This window comes from Patagioenas fasciata, chromosome 6 (genome assembly GCF_037038585.1).
Source record: "Patagioenas fasciata isolate bPatFas1 chromosome 6, bPatFas1.hap1, whole genome shotgun sequence".
In the NCBI taxonomy this organism is placed as follows: domain Eukaryota; kingdom Metazoa; phylum Chordata; class Aves; order Columbiformes; family Columbidae; genus Patagioenas; species Patagioenas fasciata.
In genome coordinates this window covers 30,049,426-30,072,157 of record NC_092525.1, presented here as the reverse complement: position 1 = coordinate 30,072,157, position 22,732 = coordinate 30,049,426, and the positions used below count along the sequence as shown (strand labels likewise).

Below are 22,732 nucleotides of genomic sequence, written 5' to 3'. Positions count from 1 at the left end.
ATGTCAGTGTGCCAAGCAGGACACATCCCATCCTCCCGCCCTGCCCACTGGGGTAGGTTCCTTCCCCTGCTATGAAAGCCCTGCTCAACTGTTTTTTTTTTTCAGTTGTATTGCTTAGTAAGAATAGCCATTTTGGCTTCAGGTCTTCCTGCAAGTCACAACGCACGCAAGACTATGCTTAAACTTGGCAAAACACGAGAAATATTTTATACAAACTTCTGATTAGAGTTAGGACTTCTTACCTGAAGTTAGCTTCTCATTAAAACCACACACCACATTTTGGAGTTCCAGTGACAATCTTTGCACGTACACAAATTTTTCTAAGTTACCCTAAACTGTCAGCCATTGTATTCCATCATGATTCTAGTGTCTGAAATGGTTAAAAAAATCCCAACCAAGCAAGGAACAGAAATCCAACAAAACAAGAAAAAAACACATGCAAACAAAACAACAGCAACAAAAAAACACAAACAAAAACCCCACACAAACCAAACCAACCAAAAGGAAGCAAAAACAACATAAAACCACACACTTGGACATAATCTCTGTACGTGACAGCAACAATCTCCTGACAACAAAAATGAGGAGAAATTGGCCTTTAATACTCACTTTAAATTGAAGTACAATGTTCAATGCACAAAAAAAAAATTCCTCAAATAGAAATTTGAAATCTGCACAGTTTCTTATTTTCTTATATCTTCTAATTTGTTTCTGCTTTTAGATGAATCCTGCAATTCACAAGGTAAAGGTTCTATTATGCAAAGCACTCCATCCAGCCAAAATGTTCCTGAAGTCCTTCAGGTATACAGTCCCTTAGAATAGATTGCAAATACCAGGCAACACGATGTGAAATCCAAATCTCACAATTAAATATACCACTGAAAATTTATTTTCTGCAAGTATCTGAAAAGTCTAATTGAAAATTTGCTTTTGCAAATATTCATGAAAGATAATTTCAAGTGCTTGTATGCTCATAGAGAGCAAATTCACAAAGAGTCATAGACATGATCAATTTGGAGTTCATTTCTGAATTTAAATGAATATTCATAGACATTTTTAACTATTCCTTTAACTTCAATACAGACTGATCAGCTCTCCTTTGCACCTAGTTTTTATTAGTGCAAATCAGAATTAAAAACATTGAAATCAAAAGTTAAGCATGTCTGAAAAATGCTTAAAGAAGAACAGAATTAAGCCACCCTTTCTTATCTTCAAAATGGAATAAATCTAGCTTCCTTTTTTATTAAAATTGGAGAATAATTTGTGATCTTTTGAAGTTATTGTTCTGCTGTCAGCTAAAGCTATTTATATGCTTTGATACTAAACATTCCTTTACATAATGGTGTCTCTTCGTTCCAAACCCTTAAAAATTATTCATCTGCAAATACTTCTTTCCCCATTTCCTTGGATTCAGTTTAAACGAAGTTTATAAAACTCTCATAAAATATTCTATTTCAGCTTGCTTTCAAATGCTACAAAGCTGAATATTAAAAATTCTTCGAATTATGAAAAATTTGACAATATCAAGAAAAAGAAGGAAGACATTTTGGACAATAAATTTAAACACTTGCAGGTCAATGAGTTATTGAAACAATTTCCTAAAAACTAGCAGTAGTCACATTTAGTCAGATTACTTATACACTTCAAGTTCTCACGTGACCGAAGAACTCGTGGGAGATGATAATACACTAAAATCACAGTGTTTTGAAAAGCTTTTGTCCTGGAACTTTCTTTTCTTCACATCTTGCAATTTATTCTTCCTTGGTTTGAATCTGAAATCAGTAGTTCCTCATTTTATTTGACTCCAAATTTACCTGAAAACACTGGGATGACCCCTGAAGCTGTTTGGAAAGACGGAACTGTATTAAAGGTCATGTTTTCAATGATATTCTAGGTGATTTAGAAGTATAAAGGTCTATTGACCTATAGAATTCAAAATGTCTCAGTCACTTCTAAAAAGGGCATAAATCTGGACTATTTGGCTCTTTTGACTGTCTTACCATTACTACATCGAAGCGATGCACAATCACATACATTGAGTTACATCACAAAAACTAACAAAGATAATTATCATAGAGCTAATCATGTTTGTGCACTACGATGTCAAGAACAAGCTTTTTCAAAAGCCACTGATAAACCTGCTGCCCAGCATTCCTGAAGAGTAACCGATCTGTTCTTCACCATTTCCCCTGGAAAGCTGAAATGATGTAGAATAGTGTCTTTTAGGAATATTTTCTCCAATATCACAGTACCTTCTAGAAGTTACAAATGCAATATTTGCAGTTGCTATTTGCATTTATATAGAGCTAGTTGCTTCTCTACAAAAGAATTTTCTGGAAATGGTGGGCAACAAAGTGAGAAACCTAAAAAATCCAAAATGAAGAAGAGATGGGCTTTTTTTTTCTTTTCTTTTTTAAACCATTTTTCTTAGATTATCCTAACATCTAAAATCAATATTTTTCTCCCTACTTATTTTCTTCAGTACTCAGCTTCTGGGCATGCTTTATACAAGGCAAAGTGAAAGGCTTGGCTTTGAAGTCACAGAAAACTCACTCGCCAAGTGCATCAGCAATTCACAGAAATACACATGAAGGCATAGAGCGGAGAATTGGTACAGATCAGAGAAACTACACAAGCTGCTATATCAGTTCAGCTTCATTTATTAAAAGGAATCGACAAGACACTCTGTATTGGAGTCTCTGCTATATTACTTACAGAACAACAGGTCAAACTTTATGAGAAATTTCTGTTGCTGCCTTTTGTGGATGCAAAGGTCTTTAATGCAGGTGGATCATTAAACATCCCTGAGATAAAAACGTTCTAATTCTATCCAGCCTGACTGCTCTTCACCTTTATTTCTTCGATCATATTCATCCTTGTTGCAATATTAATTAACTACAATTCTGAAAATATAATCGAAACATGACATTTCCTTAAGTCCCTTTCTATTATTAGAATACTGAGACATGCACATGCCTCCTATGCTGATTAGGTAAGATACATCTTAGCTGAGGAAACTGGTTTAACACAGGTTTTAACTCAGTCTGTAAAACTCTGCAGTATTCTTTCCCATTCAGTACAACTAATTTTCATCCTTGTCCTCTTTGCTTCCTTGTTCACCCCACAGTCATTTACTCAACCATGGGGTTGTGAAGACTGCAGTAGCTGTTAGTCTACAAGAAGAAACTCTTATAGTCACACCAAATATATGATATGCAAATATACCATTGTAATTAATCTGTTTCTTTAGGCTAATTTATATTTTAATGAATTTGGTCATTGGGAATTGAAATACTTTAGCTTCAAAAATAGAGCTTGCAGAAAACCTTCTACTGAAATACATAATTTTCAAGCAGGTTTCCAGCCAGCTCAAATCATTTTTGAGATCCTTTACTTAGTGAACCAACACTGCAATAAATAAGACAGAGATATGACTTTTGTATAATAGCCCATAATTTTGTATACGAGGTATCGGGATAGCAGAGAAAGCCGTGCACCACCGGGGTAGTTAGACAAGCTATTTCTCACGTACAATGTAGTTATAAACCACATTTTGAAACTATTCTAAAACGTCTTTACAATTATTTTGTAGCAGGAGTAGCTTTTTTTCAGAAGAGAATTTAGATTAATTTAAAAGGTGCCATCAAGCTTTAACAGCCAAGTTCTAGTCATAATTGGGAGACACAGGCGCAGCTCACGTGTCATACAGCCGCAGGAAGGGACTGATGGGAGCCATCACACAGTGACACTGGTGGGTGTCCCAGCCTGTGTCATCAGAGCTCATCTGAAGAAGAGCACCTGTACCAAAACCCTCACAGATCTGAAAGAACCGTATATTAAGCAGAGTCCTTACACTGGCATAGGACACAACATTTTGGTGGGAATATCCAGCACTCACTTGGTGAAATGAATTCAGGTATTAATGACATTTCTTCGGGAAGGAATGTACACCTTGTTCACACTGGATGTGGTGCCGACTAGCCACTGTCTTCTGAATTCACACCCAAGCTTAAATGCATTAATTTTCCCTATAGAAAAACACTGAATCTGAGTTTTAGCTAGGCTGAATTTAGCCTGACATCTGCCAAAACTAGATCTTTCCATTGACAACACTCAGTTACAGGAAATCCGAGCTTTTAAAGACCCCACCCCCCCTCACAGTGGGCATTTTAGAGCTCTCCTTCGTGAGCTGGGGTTTGCCGATCTCTGTGCTGCTGGACAGCTCACAGTGTCATCGTCAAGCTACAGTCGCGTGTGGTGGCAGTTGTTGGCTCTTTAAATAGATTACTTCGGTTTGGATGGAAGGAGCATGCAGATTCAAGATCACAATCAGGAGGATGGGGAAAGACAATGAGATTAAGAGAGATATCACTAACAAACCTCACACAATGAAAACAATGGCAGTAAAATCGCAATGACAGAACAATCACTTATATCATATCTGTTTGAGAGAATGTCGATTTTAAAGGTGTAATCAGATCCATTTATTGTAAAGACTAAAAAAATACCGAAACTGCAAAAGTGAAAACAAATAGATCCTTTGCTGTATTTTAAACCAGTAGCATAGCTTTAACCAATTAGAATGAAATCCATCTTACAAGAAATATCTAATTAGATATGGTAAACTTATTTTATTTTAAAAGAAAGACATTGATGACTCCTAATTATACACATACATGTTCTCTGAGTAAATGAGCTACTGTCTAAGCCATCATGCCGACAGTGTCCTTATACAACAGTGTCATCTAGTGGTGCCGACCGGAGCCTGCGCAGCGCCGGGGGGAAGGTGGTCCAAACGAGAGGTAATAAATAACACCGCGGCCGGTTTTTGTTTGTTTAACAGATTGCATTATCTCACATAACAAAATACTTGATGGTTTATTATGTTCATGTTAACGGCAGGCCTTTCAGCATACTGGCGGGAGGCATGAAGGGACTGATATTTGGACACTGGGAGAAGTAAGCTAAAAGCCCATCAGTTGCCAGTCCAACGGCAACCAGGGCTGTGCCAGGTGCCTTCAGCCATGGCAGCGACAACGACAGGTTTAGGCTGTTTCTCTGCCTCGAGGTTTGTCCCCCATAGTCCTTTTGGCCCAGATTTATATTTCTAGTTGGGGGTAGTTTTGTGTGACCTGTGTGTGTGCAGCAGGGAGCCCATCCCGGAGGCTCCATGTGCCACACAGCCCCCGGCTGCTCCACAGCCTCCCCTTGCCAACAGCAAATGGGGAACAGGAGCCCGCGGCTGCTCCCCGCATGACTGAAGCAATACACGTCAATTCATGCCCTCAAGTCCGCAGTCCCTCACATCGACCTTTTCTGCCCATTGTCGTATGCCTCTGTTGTATTCCAGAAAGCTTTCTAAGACTTTGCCATGCATCAGCCAGCTAACTGTGCACTGGGTGAGAACACAGCGAGCCTGGGCTGCCTCTGACTGTGACACTGGAGACTAAACACCCAGTGGAATACATAATTACATTTTACAGACGTGCATCCTGGAAGGATTCGTAATTAATGGGAAACAGAAAAATCTGATGTGATGACAACATGCCCTAAAAGCAGTGCATTACGATGGTCCTGGAAAACCTGCCATCAGCTGAGCCCTATATCTACCAGTAAATCTTATTTTCTGGAAAAAAAACCCCTTATGTTCTGGAACTAGCTGGAAGTCCTGGATCATCGCATTGTGAGAGTACAGTCCTGCCAGGACACCTACCGCAGGCTTTCATGAAGGCCATGTTTTTAAGGTATATGCCTCTGAGATCCAACGCTGATGACAATGGTCAAGATGTGCAAACCCAGATAGCATTTCTCAGCTCCTCTCTGTAACAGGCTGCTCCTCTTCCCAGAAAAGCCTTGGTGCCTGATACCAGCAATCTTGACAATTCAGACATCACTAAAAGGTCAGATTGGCACGCTATGATCTTTGAGATAACCAAATAAAATTTACACTCCATCTCAATTCACAGGAATGCAGTATTTTTTCCAAGTCTACTAATTGAAACACATTCCTGGAAGACTTCAGCCTTTATTTCTTGACAAATAAATATAAAAATTGCGATCATTAAAAGACGGGATTAAATTCAGAAGATATTTTTGAGTATGTTGCACAAAATTTTCACAATACATTATGCACAGATCTCCAGCACCCAGTAATTACAACTATTATTGTCTTATGTTTAACATTTTCTTTGCTCAATGACACTACGGAAAGAAATAAAATATTGTAGAAATCGGCTGTTTTGTCAAGCTTGTTTGGAGGTAAGAAATAAATAAAGGGCTGGATTTTATGCACCAAATCTGATGTTTAGTCAGTGTGGGGTTTTCTCTATTCCTGGCTGCTGGGTCCCACTCACCCAGCTTTTTCTCTCAGTCCAGCACTCCTGAGAAGGGCTGCACTAAGTCAGCATTCTTCGACTGGATTGTTCCAGTGATCAATAGAGAAAGGACAATGATTTATTTATAAAGCAGCAATGCAGCACTGCAAGAATTAGTTCTCTTCTGGAAATGCTTCCCATTTTATGCATTTCCTACATAAAAGAATGCACAATAAACTTCATTGTGAATTGCAGCAGAAAACACATTTTATCTTTATCCCTGATTTTTTTTTTTCTGTTTTGTAAGTATTTTGTGAAGTTTTTTATTTAAAGCTTGTTGTGTATTGATTTAGCAAGGAATAGGTAATAGCCATTATCAATTTTCTCACACTGAGATGTCTTGGTAGAAAAACAATTTTATAACTAGAAACAGAAATGACTGATCTATTGGCTATTATGAGCTATTCTGATTATATTATACATAGATAATATAGCTGATATATGTCAATAACATAGGCAAGTTTTGTATTTTAGATATGCTTCAACTAACATTGGTAGTACTGTTAAGCAACAGAGAGGTCCACATCACAGTATAATATACTAGAAATAGGTACTTTGCATAGGAAACGGGATATATGTCTGAGAGTTCCTTATTACGTTGATTATTACATTCGGGAGAAATAGCATTCAGTATTATTATGGCAGGTTGAGAAATAGAAGTGTATCTGAATCTGCAAAAAATACAGCTCATAACAATCTGGGCACACATCTGATGTTTCACAAAAAAAGTAAATGGGATAGAAAGTATGTTTTACATCTTCAAAAAGAGATATTTTTCCCCCTTTTGGGTTGTATGTTTCTTCATAATCATCATTTTGCAATATAATGTTAGAATGAAGCACAAAAGGGAATTTTTTCCCAACAATTGGAATTGCCATGGCAACACCCCAGATCTCAGATAAAGTTTGGTCCTGTACCGATAGTCACATTAGCATTTGTTTTTCTGCTAAGTGCAATACCGCATGTGAAAAGCACTTTGGTCTACTAGTTATATATAAGAACATGTAATTTGATTATTTCAGAAATGTGAACTGTAAGATTTCAACAGCTCCATAGAAAGCTTCATCTTTAAAATCACATATTTTTGAAATGACACAAATCATCGAAAGGAAACTAGGTATGGCTATCAATATTCAGAGTAGCTGTTTGCATCTCTAGTCTCAATTATGCTGAATTTGAATAACTGTCCACCGTCCCCTTTCCAGCAGCATTTAACATTCCCAAACACGTTAATCTTCAGTCTTTGTATTCACATATATATAAAGAAACAAAGGAAATTAAGTGACACCTTTCAGCTACTAACGAATCAAAGGAAACTATTTTTCCCAAACATCTTCATGAAGATGATTTCCTTACACTACTGCAAATAATCAGTTGAAGGTAAACACAGATATTTATTTTCTGACACTCCAAAATCCTATCCAAGCTATAGAGAAATTTAAATCCTTTAAATTAAAAGTATTCTAACATATCCACAGAGCACATACACGGAAACTTATTTAGGATGCGTTCAGGAGGTTTTTGTCCGGTAACACCACCCTGTAGGCTTGTAGAACAATCTACCAGAAACAAAATACAGAAGGAGAATACACGACTATTTGAGCTGAAACCTGATTCCTCCCCAAGCAGAAAACAAAACCAGAATATACTTTCTATCAAAGCAGCACACAGTTCAGATTTCAATTACTGATTTTCTCAAACAGTGTAGAGACAAAGGCTTTGTTTTCAAAAAAAATTTGCTGGAAATATCTATGAGATAACCGTAATTGTTCCCAAATAAACTGGCTAACAAATAGAGTGCCAAAGTACTTACTATGAATTTTAACAGTTCTGATGACAAAATAAATAGTACAGAATGCAGGATGAGACAAAAATTCTGTTGCAAAAATAAGAGATTTCAGAAAGATTTGATTATCTGTCATTGGGCAAATGTCATGAACCCTACAAACAAAGCAATAAAAATACGTGGTCTAGTATATTCAAGTGGGTATCACATACTCTGTAATAAATACAATAAAGAATATAATAGGCAATGTTTCCAGCTGGAGAAGGAATAACTCAAATGCAAGACCTGCCTCTCCTTTCTCTTTAAGGGACAGCTGGCTAAAGAGCATCGGCTGGGAAAAGATCTTCCAGAAGCACAACATTAAACAGGGCAGTCATAGCTGTCACTGGGAAGATCCTAAATTCTAACATTTTATGAGTATACAGGGTCTACTTGAAATATATGTTGGTGTCTGAAATGCTACTATTTTCCTGTTCATATTGTAGATATAGCTTCATGGCTCCAGGATGACAAGCTTAGCTCTTCAGACAAAACAAACAAAACCACATGCATACACACACACTAAACAAAACAACAATAAACATACCAACCAACCAAAACCAAAAAACCAGTGACTAAAACGAAAAAAACACCACCACCCCCCCAAAAAAACCAACAACCAAACAACCAACCAAACAACCAAAAAACAACCAAAAAAACCCCCAAACCCGAATACATGCAACAAGCAGCAAATTGTATTTAAGAGCAGAAAAGCTAATGACCAAAACAATGTGAAAAAAAAAGCAGCTCAGAGCCAGATACAGTAAGCTGTCATGAGGCTCAATTTCCAAGCTCCCAGGAGAACTTATTGAACTTATTGGGGCAACTCCTTATTGGCTTGCCCCAAGAGGTGTACATTTGTCTGTACTGAGAACCTTGATGCCGTGACACACTTGTGTCCTACCCAAGACACACAAGTACTTACAGTGAGGTGAGGAGTCCTTAACCACTTCTGAGATCAACAACCTCGAGAGTTGCAAAGGCCTTGTCTGATAAATCATTGTGTCCCAGATGAGGTCCTGTGAAACCAACAACATGTGCTGCATTAGAACCAACTTAAATGCAATTCATTTTTAGTATTTACTGGTAGACACTGGGAAAGAGAAGGGAAGTCCTTACTACAATTCTTAAGCATGGTGTAACTTTTCTTTATTCTAGTGATTTCTGTTCTGCAGAACAGGCAGTTAGCTTGATGGTGCAGCAATCATTATTTGGGTTCACCTGTTTTAATGCACAGATTCTCAATGAAGAGACCTTTCTTATATAAAAGGCACATCATTTCTGTTAATGTACAACATCTTCCATTCTCCCAAGCAAGATGTTTACTTCGAATGGGAAATATCTAGGATTCAGTTGAAGACATAGGTATAGTTTGAATTTGCTTTTCCGGATTTCAAACTGTTAGGCATGAATTACTGTTCCCTATGACATGAGGCAATAAATGAGTTAAGCTGTGAAAACTCAGTATTTTGGAGACTGTAAACCAAAACAGAAAACTGGGAGGGACCTGGGAAGAAAAGACAGACAGCAGTGAATCTATACCACTGAGCATCTCTGCGTTTTAAAGCCTTTCCTTGCTGCAATTCTTCTAGTAGTAGTTCTTTGAAGAGAATACTACGCAGGCAGCTGTGTCACTGGTAGCTCTGTCTGCAACCATGCGATTTTACTATGCAGTGTTGTGCTTTAATAGTCATTTGAAAGCATTATTGAAATATCTCACTGCACATTACAATGACTCTTGTACCAGTAACTAAAGCTCTAGTCCCCAGGATGTGCCATTTATTTCAGTGGAGCACAGCTGCACCAGAGGAAAAAGCCTGGGGCAGCAGCAACAGAGCAGCAGAGGGAAGCAGCAGCTTCTGTTTGATGTGAAAAAGGAAACATCTCTTTTAAAGTATTTATTTGCAAACACCTTGCACAATTACAGACATTTCTAGAGCAGTGTCCCATTTGTTTGATTTCTGAATTAATTTTTCTTCAGGTGTTTTGATGAATTTACTGCTCTTTTCCTTTGCAAATAAATCTATTCCTTGTAAAAGAAGTCTAGCAGTTCTGCTTTTAGTATCCAACATGTCCACACACGGAGGTTACACACCACAAAAAACATATGCCCCTTTTCAACTTGCACTTGAGCTCTAACGGAGAAAATGCATCAAGTCTTTGAAATGTCTTTCTTCCTATGCAAAAATTTTGTTTTCATTTTTTCCATTTTAAAAAACCATTACTGAAATAATAATTGAAAACAAAATTTTTGAAAACTATTTCAATGAGGTTTTACAGCAGGCACCATAAACAGTCACAATTATTTCCGTAGAGAAACACAAAAAGGATAAAAACAAAATGCAAGTCAATTCCAAACCCCCCACTTTGTCCTAAAAATCAGAATTACATTTCTGATGGTTGCAAATTTAGTAGGTTGGGCTGGGAATCTACTTCTCATGCTGTCAAAATCGTGTGTTGTGATCTGGAACAGGTCACTTAATCTGTAGCTGCTGTTTTTCTTCTTCCTTAGCTAATTTATACATTGAAATATCAGGACAGACTATAACACTGCTGCCGACAGAGCACATAGAAAAATGAGGCATGATCTCTTAAATACAGTACTCATTATAATAGTGGCACTGGAAATGCTTTACATTTTACAATGCAAATAAAAACATTTTCATTATAAAGGTTAAATATACACGTCACAGAATTACATTTAAGGGCAAGCAAATACACGAAAAAAATCAACAAGAATCTGAATGATGATTAAATTTTATGGGGTAAAATTTTGATTGTGAAGGATAATTTCTGCTTAATGCATAACGGATGCTATGGTGTATTCATTTGCATTCCTCAAATGTGTACATTTTCAGTGTGTACAGTTTCAGTAATTAGAAAAGAAATTTGGATGCTAGTTTCCATAAATAACAAAAATCAAGATGCATTTCTGTCTCTTTTTTTTTTTTCAGACTTCTAATTTTTTTTGTTTCCTTTATGTGACCTGAAGGGATTAAAGTCCAAACCACCCACCTGGCCCTATCCCTGCAAAAATAAGTCACGTGACATGTTGAAATCTTAGAGTCATTAGCTATCTGCAGACATCATCTCCAGCAGTGGAGTTAAAAAAACTAAAGAGAAAAAGACAGAATATATCTGAGGGTAAAAAGCTTTTGTGGGTGTTGATGGAAGTATATGGAAGAAACCAGAAAGAACAGTGGATAATGGAAGATTGCTAGTGCAGGTAGTGGGCTTATCTGTATGACAAATTGATGAAGAATGAGGAGGAAAACTATGTTGATTTAATGCTGGCAATTTGAAGCATAGGCTGCACAGCTGTTTCAGACAGAAATACCAAGATAAATTCAGAAGCAACCCCTGCTCTGACAGATTAATAAAATACCAGGAATTATTCGAGCTTCTTAGAGGAAGGGATCACTAAAGAGCCCTTCGAATACCCAAGATATTGCACATAAGAATAAAAGAACAGCTCATCCAGCCCTTGCCTGCCTGTTATCAAGAACATGCTTTAAACTGATAGCCAAGCTTTTCTAGCAGACATGAAAAAAAAACATATTAGAAGTGAAAAATTAAAGAAAGAAGTGCTACTGATACAATTTTAGGAAAAAAAGGTCAGTGGTAGAGCCTTCAAACAGGACACCTAAGAAAGGTTTACCTAAAATGAGAAAAATATGCCATACAACCTATGTTTCAACTTATTCTTCTTAAACTCATCACTAACAATAGCAATGTTTATCCAGCTGATGGAAAATCCAGACTTTTACACTCCAAAAATAACACAAACCAACTCTGTGTAAACATTTTCACTACTGCTTTAAGCATGTCTGTGAACATTGAGCCCTTCATTCTCTGATAAAATATGAAAGACCACATTTCCCAGAAAGAGGGGCTTGAAGAATCCTGGTTCTGCCAGGTGTTTCACATGTGGACTGCATCCTCAACACTAACAAGGTTAGTCTACCTGGCCATTAGAAAATATATTTCAGCACATTTTACTAAACAGCCAGCCATGCTTCTTGACTGGATTTCTGAGAAAAAGTTTAATTTACTGGGATTTTTGTCCAGTTCCAAGGAGTCCAGCACTCTCAGAAAGGCTACACTGAATCAGCAGCTTTCCACTGCTCCAGAACCCTTTGGAAAAATAACATGGATTAATTTACAGACCAAAAGATCAGAGCTGAGAGTTAGTTCTTTGCTGGGAGAGAAGCTTGCTATAGAAGAATGTTTAGGAAGTGGTAAGACTACAGAGTAGCATTAACAAAAGGAAGTTTGTTTGTTTTGTTTAAAAATAAATAAATAAATGTTTGGTATCTCTCCCCTCCTCCCTCCCAAGAAGGGAACACTTCTTTGCAATACTTCAGTGTGATGGCTCACTAATGAATTATTTACAGAAAGGTAGGACTCACTTTCTCTGCCAGGGGTTACAGAAATGTCAAGTGAAAACACATCAGTCTGCCAAGAAATACCAATGGTGTGGAATAATTCTACTGGAGATGACACAATTACCCCTCTAATGATATGAGCTCTTTTGATGAGTGTATCTGAACTACATTCCTACAAAAGATGCCAAGCATTACCAATAAATTTGATAGTGAATTTGGGGAAAACTTAAAGATTAAACAAGTTCCTCTGAGCAACTTTAAAATCCATGCTTTATTTTTAATTTATTAGCATTGCCTAAACTTATTATTCACCACACAGTCCTCTTCCAGCACTATTTTTAACAGCATTAGCACTCTAAGCACTAATTTTAATACTAAAATGACCTGTGTTGTAAAACTGCCCACCACCTCCTCATCTCATTTCTGGGAAGAACTGCTTAAGCCTCAGCCCAGCAGACAGTCCCAAGGGGTGGGGAAGAGCAGAGGTTGCAGATTGTGACTTGCTCTCTGATATTTGACTTAAGCCTATTTTTCCTGCAGCCCCTGTAGATGTAGTAGAGAGAATGTGTATTTAGGATGCTTTTTGCCAGGCTCTTGGTTCTGGTGACCAAGAAGGAAATTATTTTATTAGAGAACATATTGGGAAAGATCTGTTATGGTTTTTCAGCTCATTTACAACATAATTACTTAAAAAGAATTTAGAAATAAATCTATTTTTTCTACAGAGTTTGCAATTTACTACTTAAATTAGGCTTAGTGCTAGTAAGAGGTCTAAAGCACATACCTTCCCAGACAAAACTTGACATTTATCTAGTGGACTTGATTCTTACGGGAAAATCTTTGTAGACTTGAGTGTGCTCTTAACTCTCTTCTTGAGGATGAGAGAGACTGTAAAGATAATTTCACAGAGTTAGCTGCATTCATAAGTCAGTTGGAGGAGAGTCTCACAGAAACTCCACAACTTGTTCGGCACCTACATACAGTTTTGGTACTTTGTATGAGAAAATTGCAGCCTACAACTTAAATCCCTGTTTGTGCAAATCTTGGTCTGCCTAGTATGTATCAAAATTAAGTTATACGCATGGAATTAAGGAGAAATGCTAGACTGACCCATGCTCAGACACTTGAAAAAAAGATGTCCAATATGACCTAAAGCTACAACATATTCAGAAGTGTTTCAGCCTGCATGTGGTGTAAACTGGGGAGCAATGCCCTTAAGGATGCCTGGTCCCTGATGAGGGTGGGTGTGTGCTCCTGACAACAGCAGCTCCGCGATGGTCTCACGCTTATAATCAAAGCTTGGATCAGCCAAGCATTGCGAGTACAGAAAGGATTCCCTTAAAAATTTATTTTAAAGCCTCAAGGTTGGACTAATGCACCTATAACTATCTGGATAATTTTTCCTTCTCTCTGTTCACCGGGTATTTGCTGTCATATGGTATCAGATATGAGAGCCCATGAGCCAATCCCTCCCTCTGTCTGGTCAGGAAACTGTTGGTCTCTGCCCTTCCCTGCATCAGGTTGGTTGTGTTCTGCTTGCATCTCAGTTGCATTGATTTTTATTTCAAAGCCTCTAGACTCATTCCTGCTAGGCAACCTCCATTTTCCACCACAGTCAGCATCATCGTTTCTAATGAAGACAGAACAACGCATTTTCTTATTTTTAGGGTCATACCTTTAATCTCTGAACAGTGACCCCACGTTGTTCTTAGCAGTTTGTTTCTGAAACTTCTTGCGTAAGGCTGGGTAATTTCATCATGTTTAATAAACAGTGCAAGGTCTAGCTCCACTTTCATTCAATTCATCTTATTCCTGTCCTGTGCTGCTTTATCTCTTTTGAACAGATTCCTTTGCCTGTTAGTCCTTTCTGCAATTTTTAAAAATTCTGTTAACTTCTTTTTAATTATGTGGATATTCATCCAGTTAGACTCTTTCTACAAGGTTTCCTTCTTTGTTTTAGATATTAATTCCAGATAGTTTTCAAATTTTTGAGTAAGAAAGTTCCAGAGCTCTTCCACATTCGAGTTCTGAGCTTCTTAGTTAAATTGATTCAATCACTCACATCCACAGAGTATCGAATTTGAAATCCTTAGTTACAGACCTATTTGTTTTAATCTTGTCATTTAATTTCATCTGAATCATTCTTCAATCAGCTCATCTAGAATATCTTAATTACTTAAATGAAACCTTCAAGTTGGCCTCTTATCGATGAAGTGAAAAAACTGTCAGCTATTACCAGCAGAAATAACCAGTACTATTAGCATTTGTTCTCCAAGATATACTGAAGAGTTAAATACTCTCATATGTGGGGCTGCCCACCCATATGGTCACAACTCCTGGTAGTACTTACAGCTTTAACCACAGGCAAAATGCTAAAACATAAAATGCTTTTAAAAGTCCAACCCTACAATATGGTACAGACTCACAAAAATTAATAGAATGTTTCCAACTATTGTTCCCTGACTTTGAAGTGCTTTTCATTCAAACAGCATAGCTACATCATTGCTACTTCTTTATTTAATCTACCTCGTAAATTAACATGCAATTTTATCTGATTTTATTACCACACCCTGTTCCACACCTGTTTTTCCATTACATACTTGTAATCCCTCCAACATGTCACATCTTGCTGGTCCAGCTCAATTATGCTTGCTTACAAACATTCTAATTACTCTTTCCTGACTACCAGTTTTTACCCACCTGACAGAATAAGATCCAAGAAGGAATCCGTCCCTCATGTTGCAGAAGCTGGACCACCTGACTGTTCTTATCCATGTCATTATTTTCTCTTCTTGCTCCTGTGCTTCTGCTCGCTACTATCTCCATCATCACTGGGAGACACTTGAATTCACTTCTTCTGTTTACAGGAGAAAGGCTGGGCAGTCCAAAAATCTCTCAGCCATACCCCTCATTTCTTATTTTCAGACTCATTTTACCAGTTACACCAATCTCAATCCCCAGAGGCAGATTATCAATGCTATTTCCTTATTTTCAGCTTCTTCAGTATGCAGCAGTACACGTCACTATTTACCTTTTGATCAACGGTGAGATTATTTGTAACCATTCCACTCTCCATTTTGGTTACCTAAAAACTGCCCAATTAATTTGTAAATAGTTTCGGTTTTTTGTTTTTTTTTTTTTATCTTTTTCTTTTTTTAAAAAAAAAAAAAATTAGCATTTCAGGCTATACTTTTACTGGAGACTCATTGTTTCAGCTTCTGCACTGATCTGAACATTACTTGCTTTTTTGTACTACAAAAATAATAATGAGAAAAAATGTTTTATTAACTAGATCATACTGTTATATATGTTGAGTAACCACAGGATTATACAAACCTTTTTTCATCTGGGTCTAAGTTCATGGCTACCATGTTTGCTTCTATTGTTTCTTTTAACCTCCTATCAGGCATGTATTTGTGTTCAGGTGTGCATGTAAAATTAAGAACAAGCATCCATACACCAGCAGCACATTTTCACAGGAACCCTGGGCGAATTTCTTTGTTGCCTTGTGAGTAATTTGCATCGGTTTTGCTAGAGCACAGGAATCATGAATCTTCTTGGGGCATGCTCCTAAAGCACTAAAAAGGCACAGAGATATCAAAGGAGATTTGCTCCAACCTACCCAATAACTCTTATCAAGCAGAGAGGATAGCTGAAGGCAAGAATGGCCTTCCTGTGCTCCAGCATTATATCAAAGATACTTGTGTTGTCCAAGTAGCATAAAGCTTCAGACAAAAAACACACAGCTTATCAGGAATTACATATTTTCGGCAGAGTGGGAACCAAATCAAAGTCTCCAACATCTAATATCATTCCTCCTGGCAGTTTGAATGGCTTTTGAAACATAGAGATGCAAATTCATGTGAAGGCATCCCTAAGCTGTTCCAACCTGCTAAAGAGCTGAAGTGATTCCCAGTTGCTTCAAAACCAGATGAGTTTACCCCCAACCCTTTCCCCTGAACTCAGCTGTTGAGCTTGCCCAGCTAAGAGGCAGTCTAGGAGAGGCTACAATGGCTAAACTGGAGTTCCTTTTGAGCAAACCCAAAGGTGTTCTCAGAAACATTCTATATGGAAAATGAACCCTTTCCACTAGTTGTTCTCTGTTCATTGCCATATCTAATAAATGCCTGTTTTACTTGTGTGTATCACATAAGAAAGGTTACCAGTCCAAAATTCTAGCTTGTTACATTAGTTTCATATACAATTTAGAAATGTGTACAATTAGGTTATGTGTACAATTAAGTCAACTTAAAGAGGAATTCTTACAGAACATCAAATCAACTACTGCAGCATTCATGGCCACAGGCTGAAAAATGCAAGCTAGTAGATAGTCATTTGCTGACTTAAGTGATGACATTAAAAAAAAAAAAAAAAAAAACAAAAAACAACAAAACCACAAACAAAAAAACCCCACACATATTATTCTGTTAAGGCTCCAGAATTTCTGTAAAGCCAAAAATAGCATGCAGCTTTGCTTCACAGGTAAGGAAAGCACAGTTACACACTTAAAGGAGAAGGAACTGACCTCTCTGATTTCCAAACTTTTTCACAGTATGGAGTAGGTTATGTGTAAATATTGCATCACACACCTCTCAAATTCTTCTATATTCTTAAGTATTTGCCATCCTCCTAGCAATCGCTTATCAGAAAGATTAATAAAGAAGAGAACTTTAATGTATTTAAGCTTTCATCTAACATGACAGGATTTAATTCCTAGGAGCTGGGGAGGTACACCTACTCTTCCCTGCAGTTTCATCTTGCCTAACATCTTTTCTCTTTCTCTCAGTGGAATACAAGTGCCAGTGCCACCTGCCATCTAACTACAGAGTTCACTGTAACTCACCAGAGTACAGTATTTCTATGACACAGTCCCTCCATAAACCTTATTTTAGACACAAGTTCTCTTGCAAAACCACTGGCTCAACATCTCAAGTGCTCTGCTCAGTGCACTGGCTCATCCCCAAGTGCAAAACCAGTTGAATAAAATAGAGATCTAACTAATCCCATTGTTTTCCCTCTAAAATACAGACAAATCTGGTCTTTCTCATTTTCTCACAACCCAAAACAAAACTGCTAACAGTTATTAAATAAGACAAAACTGCAGGAAGCATATGACTGCTTGTGCTGCTACTGTAAATTTCATCTCTCGGAATACTTCCTTCCCCATCTGATCCAGAGCTCCTGCAGCTGCAGTCTGACCTTATTGTCTGAAGTCACTCTGTGTCTCTGCATAAAGTATTGAAATTTAAATAGTTTCCTCAGCGATGGTTTTCTAGAATTTGGCAATGGTTCTTCTCAGTATTTGGAGACAAATACTTCTTGATTTTGGAGACAAAGCCTCTGAAGTTATAGACAGTACAAAATCACAGAGACATGCTAAGAAAGAATAAAATTTAAAAAAATATTATTCTTGGGGCTACAAAATTAATGAAGTCTACTCTCCCGTGCACTTGTGCCACACCTCACTCACGTGTTCACTATATTGCTTTCCCACCGGACACATGACATGCCTTAGCTGATCCTAAGCAAGACACGCAGCTGTGACAGAACAGGTAGGAGCTGGTTCCTTGTATTTCATCTGTTCTGAGCACATGGAAACAAATACCCGCTGGCACTTTGCTGTTAGCTAGGAGCAGCTGATATTTTTAAGCACAAAGCTATTTTTCGGGGTTAAATATAAAGTAATGGAATAATAGTAGATCTACCAGACCTAGCACACTATCTGTTCCATATGTATGTAGGCTCTCAGGAAAATTTTCAGTTTTCCCAAGTTTTGCCTAAGTAAGGTGTAAGAGACCAAGCCAAAATGTAAAAAATACTCTTTCATCTATAAATCTCTCTCTGCTCTTTTGAGGGGTTAGCCATCTCTTTTAACAGTGTTGAAACTATTTTGAGCTACTCAGCAACTTTATAGCAAATATTGCAAGGAGAAGTAGTATCTTCTTTTGGACAAACTGCCAAGTTTTCACACAAGGTCTTTTTCACATATTACTATTTGATAAGGAAACTATCCTAAAATATTGTAAACATAGTTGTTTCCATTCTAGGATTATCTCTTCTATTTCAGGCAAGCTCAGTGCTCACAAGGTACCCTAATATTACTCCTTTGTATTTTTTATTTATTCATAAGCCTGCTCCCCTGTCTAACCATATTGTCTGATAACATACCTTGCTCTTATGGTCACTTCTGAACCTCACCAGTTTCCAGATTTTTAAAACTACATCAACTATTAATTGACACGCATCATTTATTTGCAAGGACTTAATAACAGCTCCTCACAAATCGACAGCAGCCTTTGCCTGATGGGTTGCAAAAAAACCCAGTTACACTTTGTGTAACTTGCAAGAAAAGCTATCCAGGAAATAAATTCAGAATGTACACCTGGAGACACTGCAGTTGGCCTGTCAGGCTGAGTGGACCTCCTTCCAACTCCAGCAGACTGTAATTGTTTACTTAACCTGGGTATTGATTGTACTTACACTGCTGGCTCGCTTCCTTTGGCTGCAATCCTCATTTTGGCAGTTTCACATATATCACTTATAAATTCCTCTCTGCAGCCACGTTGTTCACATTCTTTCCTCTAGATCATAACCCACGATCTATGACCACACTTTTATTTCTGCATTATGATTTTTTTTTTAATATTTTCTGATCTCTATAGAACAAAAATGGGCAGCTCCTAGTAAGAATGACCTTGAACTGCTGTCCTTTACAATTAGTATCATACAGAGTTTTATGGAAGAAAACAGCTCAATGATGCAAGATAAGACTGACAGATTGTGTGGCGGTGTAGCTGTAGGATGGCTACATACATATCATTTTCTATCAATAAGTATTATAGTGTTACTGAAGTCCCATGCAGATCCCAATGTCACATCAATAGTTCAGGCATGAATTTGAGGACTAAAAACCTTTCATGTAAAAACTTAATAGTCATCCTGGTAGTCATAAACTAAGATATGAGGCATATGAAGTTTCTGTCTAAAAAAAAAAAAAAGGAAATCTACCTAAACCATCAAAACAAAGATGTCCCTCCTGGACTGGTTTCAGTAGGCTCACCTACCTGCTAGCTCCCTTTGGTAAAGTTTTTTTAGGGTCACTGAAAGCCTGTGTGAATAATAAAAGATTGCTAAATCCATATAAAGTAATTCTATAAAGGCCAATAAACCTTGAAATAAGGGCAAGCTCTGTGCCTAAGAGGTCAAACAATGATCACAGATTTGCACAGTATTTTCAGAGCCTGTTCATTACACTGCAACAACTGAAATACAGAATTCTTCAATTTAAATGGGTTATAAACAGATATCTGTAAATGAGTAACATTCATATCACCCACTGTCATTTCTTTCCAGTTATTGAACAAACAGGGTCACACCTGGTCATTAATAAACAGGTTAACTGAGGTCCAGTATTAATCTGTTTCCTTTTACCTAAAGTTCAGACTTCCCAAACTAGGCATCAGGATAACTAAAAATAGAAAGAACTCAGACCCGTATATCAAAGTAATGCAATAAACCTTTAAAGGCATGTTAAGTATTAATATATTCATTGCATACTTTTGGACTAGAAGACTCTAACATTTCATGCAATGAAGTACAGATTGCTAAATATACTGTGGATCAAAAAACAAGAACAGCAGCAATTATCTGGAAACATGAAACCATTACTTCAGCAGAAGAGACAATGCTAGATTAGAACAGATGGACTCTGACAATAGTGCGAAGTATTAAAAAAAAAAAAAAAAAAATCAATGCTTTCACATCCAATGAAGCTTGGCAACTGTTCTGAGATATTATAAAAATTATGAAACCCAATAACACTTCACCTGGAATATTTTCATGTCTAAAATTTGGCAGTCTCACATAACTTAAAAGGATAGCAAGTCTCTAGATATCGATCAGGGCTTTGTACAGCTCCAATGTCATAAAAATGATCTGCAGCTATAAAAGAGATAACATGATTATGAGTACACAACCTTGTAATTTCCTTTGGGCAGTCAGAAAGCAAAGACAGTCTGATAGTCTCTGAAAAAAATAAGCTTAGAAAATATCCACTGTCTGACAGATAAATTATTTTACAGTATTCCAATTAAAGCACCTTCCAAACTGAGAGTAATAACAACAAAAACGACAGAAGAGCTCAACAGTTACCTTTCAACCAGAACACAAGGGGCAGCTGAAAAGCTAAGGAGCTCACAACTTACCCAAGAGCTTTAATGCTCCGACTCCTTTGCCAGTTCAGGTATGGAACAAAAATAGTTAACCTTATTTTGAGCCATTATATGGAGCTTGGTATAAAGCTTGTTCTAATAAATGGTATGATATGAAGGTCAGCCCTTAATTCACCATCAAAATATCTTCTGGGTGTAAACATAATGACTTCTGCTTATACACTACACAACCCCGACAAGAATGTTACTTGACAATGCATTGCAGGCCTAGAAACGTTCTCATTTGCGTCAAGGTGCCCAATGTCAGCAGATTCACTAATACGCTTATTATTTTGCACTGCAGTGGTGGAACCAGAGTAAAACATCACAAGCCCTCCATGCCTCGCTACCGCCTGGCCAGGGAGCCAATGCAATAAAACAAGATTTAATCCTGTCCATATCACTGTGCAGTCGGTGAAACTCGACAAGTCAACATTAAGTATTCAAAGCGGTATTGTGGCCTAAAGGGATCACATGCAGCCTGCACATGAGAGCGAAGGAATAGCTTGGTTCTGCTTCGGTGTTTGTAAATTTAATTTGTTCAAGAAAAAGCAGCTCTGGAAGGGATTACTAGCTAGGATCAACACTCTTACCAAAGAAAAAGGGAAAATGCAAGTAGGAATAATACTGACATTTTTGTAATACAAAATAGCTTTTTTGGGCTTAAGTGAACAAATAAAAGTTGGAGGCGATTGCAGCTCAGCCCTGGCATATGCGAATACTCCACTCGGTGTTCCTGAGTATGAGGGCCTGGAAAGGTGGAGCATTTCAGGAAGATTGTATAAGTATTTAGAAAACACCATATTTTACAACATGTTAACATTTACTTAGCAAAATAGTGTTGAGTATTGTCTCTGTGCAATAACTATTTATTTAAGTATGTGGAGCAATAATATTCATGGCCTAACACCATCTGAAATATTGACCCCTGACTATTGCTAAAATCTAGTTCCACAGGCTCAGGGAAGGATATTTGTGGTTAAATGTGTAAATCCCAGGTGCCCAGGAAACACAGAGCCTGCCAGCATACACACATTGAAACGAAGAATAACCAAGATCAACAGCAATGCACTTTTGAAATAACAGTACAAGAGAAACCTGTAAACCCCCTCTGGTAACCATAGCTCCATGTCTATGCGACCTGCAATACCTCTGAATTGCACAATTATTCAACTGCCTCGAGTCATCACTGGTTCTACAGCTGAAACTCAGCAACAAATTCTTGAGTCTGTAAAAAGTTCTTTTTTTGCTAAATATTGCAGAGGAGAGGTGCTGGCAACACCACTCAGCTTGGGAGGGAAGGTGCCCTGATGTTACTTTTACTCCCTGGGCCCTTTCACTAGAGATTAGGGACAACTGGAGTGGAGGGTGGAGAGCGCAAGTGAAAGTGATGGCTGAACTGTCTCCTGTTTTGTTTCAGCAGAGGATTAAAACTCCAAATTATGGTTAAATGTAATGCATATTTTCCTAGAGTGAAGGACAATGAATACCTTTTCATCACAGATTTGCACTTCACATATAAAGCACAGAAAGATAAGCACCGCCAGCAAGGAATCTAAAAATATGTCTTGTTAAGCTTGATTAATGAGCTAATAAAAAGGCTATAATAAGAAAAAAATCCAATTAAAGCATCTTGTGAGATTTCTCTCAAACAGAAATAAAGAACCCAAGAGAATGGTAAAACTTTGAAAAATTAGTATGAACCAGATGACAGCCTTAGTATTGAAGCCTACAGTACACCAGATTTATACTTTCTTTGACTGGCTGTTCTTTACTTATCTCTGATGTGTGCTGTCTGGAATTCTGATTCTCTATCAGAATTCTTTTATTTTGTTATTGCCTCACAAGTATAACATCTGAATTTAAATACAGACATATTAAAAACTCAGGCCTTAGGTGCGCTGTATGTACTTTATTCAGAAAACAGATTTTAACCCA

The 22,732-nt window shown here is 37.5% G+C and overlaps 1 long non-coding RNA gene across 4 annotated transcripts in view; it reads right to left on the bottom strand.

The window, feature by feature from the left end:
• Nucleotides 1-22,732, bottom strand: part of LOC136103622 (uncharacterized) — a 37,432-nt gene that overhangs the window by 13,188 nt on the left and 1,512 nt on the right. For 2 of the 4 annotated variants that reach the window (XR_011739782.1, XR_011739784.1), the window contains exons 1-2: nt 13,369-13,797; nt 9,125-9,218 (exon numbers count right to left, since the gene is read on the bottom strand). This is a non-coding gene — a long non-coding RNA (uncharacterized lncRNA). Of the gene's footprint in view, nt 1-9,124; nt 9,219-13,368; nt 13,798-15,284; nt 15,663-22,732 lie in introns of those variants that run through there. The other 2 variants (XR_010651649.2, XR_011739783.1) reach the window with 2 other exon arrangements.